Source organism: Calliphora vicina, chromosome 1, assembly GCF_958450345.1.
Source record: "Calliphora vicina chromosome 1, idCalVici1.1, whole genome shotgun sequence".
In the NCBI taxonomy this organism is placed as follows: Eukaryota; Metazoa; Arthropoda; class Insecta; order Diptera; family Calliphoridae; genus Calliphora; species Calliphora vicina.
In genome coordinates this window covers 166,005,835-166,011,856 of record NC_088780.1, presented here as the reverse complement: position 1 = coordinate 166,011,856, position 6,022 = coordinate 166,005,835, and positions in this window count along the sequence as shown.

Here is a 6,022-nt window from a genome sequence, read left to right as displayed (position 1 = left end):
GTTACAAAACGGTTCTAGAAATTCTCAAAACTATATATGTATATGTACTTGACAATGTAAATAACCCCATTATTTTGAATTTTTTTGTTGTTGTGTTGTTTGTGCCATTTCAAGGCGAGAAAGAAATAATTTTAGATTCAGTAAAAATTCCATGGTTGAATATTTTACATACATTTCTATATTATGGAACAGTTTAATATGAATTTAAATGAGAAAGATTTAAATATGAACAAGATTTGTATATTTTGATGAAGTTAATTTTTTTAAATTAAATTATGCGTTAACCCTTTTGGAAGTAGCTATTGTTAAATTGAAATTTTGCTAAATTTCCATTTGCAATACATATATGTATTGTTTTTAATAAATTCAAATCTGGTAAACAAAATATACATATGGGTATTTCCACGATCCCGAACGCGACATTCGTACGCCTTTGAAATAAAAAAATAAAGAAATCTAGAACAAAATAGTTTTTCTTATGATTTGTGCCTCTATAAAAATTCAAAAATCAGCAAATTGGTACTTAATTTATTAAAGAATTTTCTTTTAATTTATCATTTGAGAGTTGTATTGTTGAAATGATTGCATTGGTTTTTGTTTTATAACTTTTGTCACGCGACATTCGAAAAGCCACTCTTTGAAAATCTAAATAAAATGTTTAGTGTGATTTAATAACCACATGCAGTCACTTTTTTAGTTCAAGTCACTAAATTTGAATCAAAAATTTCAGCCACTTTATTATCTGCACAAAATACACTCACATTGATCAAAGATCCAACAGAGTTTTTATTTGATTTTAATCTTACTTTTTTACAATGAAAATGTCACACTCCAAATTAATTTGGAAGTCCATGAGCAGCTTCCATTCTCACATTAAAGTTGATGGAATTTGTGGCACAATTATGCCTTGTTTGGCACTATCGCCATTATACCATCATGGCACACTTGATAATATTTTGGTACTTTTTAAAAACATAAATATATATCCGCACCCTAGTCATTAACAATATCGGATATCATAGAACAGTATATAATAATTTCTGTAATATTCTAAACTTTATGACAGTGACACAATTAAAAAAAATGTCCATACAAAAGTTGTCAAGTTTCAGTTTTGTTATAATTTAGTAACTGTAATTTTTGTAATTTAAAGAAAAATTTTCATAAAATTATTTATAGAAAACTTGTAATAATGTTTCCAAAAATACATTTTCCAAAGCCACACATTCAGTTTAACTACCGTTACTTAAATATATGCAAATAACTCTAACGAAGTAATCTAAAAAATACTGTTAACATTATTCTATAAATAATCAAAATTAGATTCGAACCTGTTTAAAGTAATTTCCCAAACAATTCTTAAAATTTTCTTATGTTATGTATTTCCCAACATCTTCAAATATTCCTTTATATAAAATTAATAATATTTAGATTTATCTAAAATAAATTAAACAAATTTTTCTTTCGCTTAAATCAAATTGATTTTTTTACTTGAACAATAGGACCAAAATTTATAATATTTTTCTGGCAACACTTGTTGTTAACTCGTCTGTTTTCAACTTCTTTTGTTTTTTTATGTGTTTTTGGTTTTATTTTTTTTTGTATGTTAAAATGTCTACACCAGGCTCCACTTTACTTTTTGTTAGGTTTTCTCTTGTTTGTTGTTGTTGCTGTTTAGAAGCATGTCACCACCCCATCATCATCCCCCACATACTTGTCGACGACATCGTACACTTCACTAGCAACAACAGTGGCATTTACTGTTAACTAGCATAGGGTGTTACACTACATACATATGTACATTCATACATAAATACAAAACTACGTACATTCATACATACTCATGTACTCCTATCTATTTCTGGTTAGGTTTTCTTGTTGTTGTTCTTACTAATGTTGTCATGTTGTAGTAGTCATATTTTGTTTTAAAAATTACAAAGACGGCGTCGGTGACGTTTTGTCGAAATTATTTGCGAATTTAGTATGGAAAGGATTTTACCATTATTTTTTTTTGTTTGTGGGTTTTTTGTTATTAAATTTCGTGTTGTTTTTGTTGTTGTGTATATGGATATGTACCTACAAATATTTTATTTAATATTATTGAGTAAGTGAAGCACAAGGAAATAACCAACAAATTATTGTATTCAATTTGTACTTGCTCGTATTGAAAATGTTTGTTTCCTTTTTTTGCACTCGTTAAAACATTTTTCAATCATAGTTAAAGGACAAAGTTGTTTTTGAGAAGGTCGCTATCGAATTGTTTGTTAAACATGCAAAATACAATATTGTAAATTTATAAAATATACTAAATTTGTCGCTGTGTATAAAAAACAACAAATACTCATTGCTCATACGTCACCATGTTCAATAAATTGTATTTAAGTTGTACAAGGGTGCAGTCAATAAATATTACAAACCTACATACACATGTACATACATACATACATACATACAATATAAATATGTATGTATGTATTACATTTGTATGTCTGTATATATTTTCTGTCAGGACACAAATTAAATATTTTCCAACAGCAAACAAGCGTTTTTCAAGTATTCTCCTGGTTTTAATTAAGTCATTTTCGGTTTTGGGCTTAAAAACAAAAATTGTGAAGTAAAACTTTTCTTTTAAAATTAAAGAAAAACAATTCTATTTTTTAAGTTTTGCTTGCGGCCCTATTAAAATTATTATTTCTATGTAGTACATATGTATGTTTTTCTTAAATTACGCTTTTACATTCAAAATATAAATTTTACAAGTTGTATAAGAAAACATTTCTTTTAATTTCTCTGGCTTGAGTGCCTTAGGCCGAAAAAAGTTTTCAAATATTTTGATAAACATGAATTTTTTGAACATGTGGTGGCGGTTCTTTAATAAAATATTTATTAACTTTTATTTTGCAATCAAAACGTTGTAATAAAGCAAATTAGAATATTGTCTGTTATGTTTGTAATTGAAATAAAACTTATTTTTTAATTTAGAACACATTTCAAGTGAAACAAATTAAAAATAAAACGGATTTTTGTTTCAACAATAGGCTTAACAAATAGCTCTTCATTAGGAAAAATAATTGCAAAATTCCGCGAAATTGTCAATCCCAAAATCCCTGGGAGAATTCCCAGGATTTATTTTCCTTAATTTTATGTGAAGTTTTTTGAACTTGTCTTTCCCTAAAAGATGTTTGAAGCTCCAAAACATATGCAGAAGATTCATACAACAAAAAAAATCGATTTAACCCAAATAGACCAATAACAATTTCATTATTCAAATTATTCCAAAAACTCGTGAATGGGCTGTCACAGAATTCTGTTCCGATCGAAAGTGGTATTATTTTAGTATTTGGTTTTCGAGATATTTCTACTTTTAGGTTTCCACTAAAAACGTGTGTTTAATACATATCGTCACCAAAAATGCAAAATAACGTAACATCACTTTTCATAAGTTTATAGGAGAAGCATAAAATGAAAGATATTGAAACGAAATTTTCAAATCTTAAATACAATGAAACTAGAAATATTTTTTATAAAAAAAATATATTTTTTTCAAAGTAGACTTTGTTACGTTATATTGAATTGTTGTTTTCTAAAACCAAATTAACGTATCATCAATATAATTATGTACATATGTATGAAAAAAAAACTTAAATAAAAATATAGTTTTTATTTTAAATAAAAGCAGTTATAGATATTTTTAAAAACAATGTTGTAAAGTAAAATTTCCATACAAAATTTGATTTTAAAACGTTGTTTAAGTTTGAAAAGTGTTTATGAATATGGCCTCTTATGTTTTATTTTAATTTTAATTACTAACAACTATGTAACATCATTAAATATTCATAAAATTTAAGAAAAAAAAAATTCAAAATTTATTAACAAATATGTATTAGGAAACTACCCAAAACGTATACGTTATTTTGTTTAAGACAATCATGCACTTAATGATACGTTGTTTTGAATTTTAGTTGTAACTTGGTTATATTTGATAGAAGTTTAAAATTAAAAGAATATGTAATACGATGTAGTGAATCGGAATCAATAATAAAATCAATTTCGATTTTTTTTGATGATATTAGCTCTGTTCAAAAACTAAAAGTTGTTACTAACAATTGTTACAGGAAAAGCGTTCATTAACTCAAAAAATTTATTTACAATTTTATTTTTATGGTGAAAAAATGTAAAAAAAGAACTTTCAATAAAATTGAAGAAAATGTGAGTAGTTATACATTTGAAAAGGAATAAAATAAGAAAATTGTGTGTATAAAACAATTGTTATTGGAAAAGTGTTCATTTACTTTTTACTGTTTTTGAAAATTTAAGAGAGTAATTTCGTAAATTTTGTTTTTATTCTCACGTTACAAGTATTTACTTGGAAAGTAAATGAACAGACCTATTATCTCAGGAACGTGGAATTTAATTGAATTGATTAATATTAGTTATTACCCACATTACATTTCTATTTATCATACGCTCCATAAATAAAATTTATACGCAATACAAGTAGAGTTTTTATCCCGGGAATTCCCAGGACAAATTTCCCTGGAATTTTGCCACTTTTTCACTTCCCGATTCCCGGGAATTTTGGTCGGGATTCCAGGAAAATAAAACCTGATGAAATTACAAAGAAAACAAGTTAGAACTCCATTTTTTTTAAAGTGAAAAGTTTTTCTTACAGTCTTTCGTTTATATCTCGGAAATAATAGGTCGCTTAATATTATTATTTAGTTGTGGTTTAACGAATTGACATTTAAAAAGACATATGGAAAACTGCACGATCTAGAAATAAAAGTGAATAATCTTCAATGCCAAAATGGACCGGTGCGAATTATTTCACAAAACTCTAGTAGAATAAAGGCCCCCAGTTTTGATGGCGGCACACGCTTTGGTATTTTCAAGTATAGAATTGATTTTGACTTTGAAAGGAAACACAGCAATAGTTCTTGGTAACAATGACATCTTTATAATGAGTGTGTTTTATGCAAAAAAAATCATTCTGTATTATAAAAATTCATAATTCTTCATTTTGTGAATGAACACATTTGAATCCAAAAATTCTGTTATTAATTAACTTAAAATTGAAGCTTTTAAAGGAAGCTAAAGAATTAGATATTGGGAATGGATTTATGAAATGAATTAAGTACAAATTGAATTAATTAATACGAAGCTTTATATATTGTTACGTTTTAACCTTTTCAAAACGTTGGTTTATTTCCTTTAAATAAACCGGATACTTTTGATTGCAAATAAAAGCCGTTTAGTAGTTTGAAAATTGTAACCCTAGGTCTCCACGTAGCAATATTTATATGTCCTATTTATATGTATATAAGATTAATAAAAAACTAAATAAATGTCGAAACATTTTTTATAGGTTTTGGAAAAGTTTTCATTGTATTGTCAATCACTGTATATTTATTTGTATGTATATTTACCGTTCTTTACATAATAGTAATTTTTTTTGTTTTGTTTCTTACTTCCGTTCTTTATTGAGTAGGTGGTAAATTTCTCAATTACCTTTTACTCTTGTTAACGGTCTGTTGCACATTTATTATTTTATAATAATACAAGAAATTACGACTACGATGAGAATGTGATGAGATGCTGGTGATGGTGGTGGTGGCGGTGCTGATGATAATGGCAATAATGATATTGATAATATCAAGACCCTTACTACCCATACATCAATCCTTCCATCCATCCATCCAACTATTCATAAAAATACACACAAACATTGCAGATACATTGCATAAACTCAACTCGTCAAACTATTATAATGACATCGACAAACATGTTCATCAAAATTATTACATCCTGTAGTTTGTTTTTAATGTCTATTCTATAACAATTTCCTTTTTTCTAACTTTTATTGCAGGAAAGAATGTTGCCACAGGGTTTTCCCTCTTAGATACAAGCAAGCTTAAATTATGTTGACACTGATGACGATAATGATTATGACAATGAAGATGATGACGTTTACAAGCGGAAGTTATTGAGAAAAGAACAAAATAAAATTAAACTTAACATATAA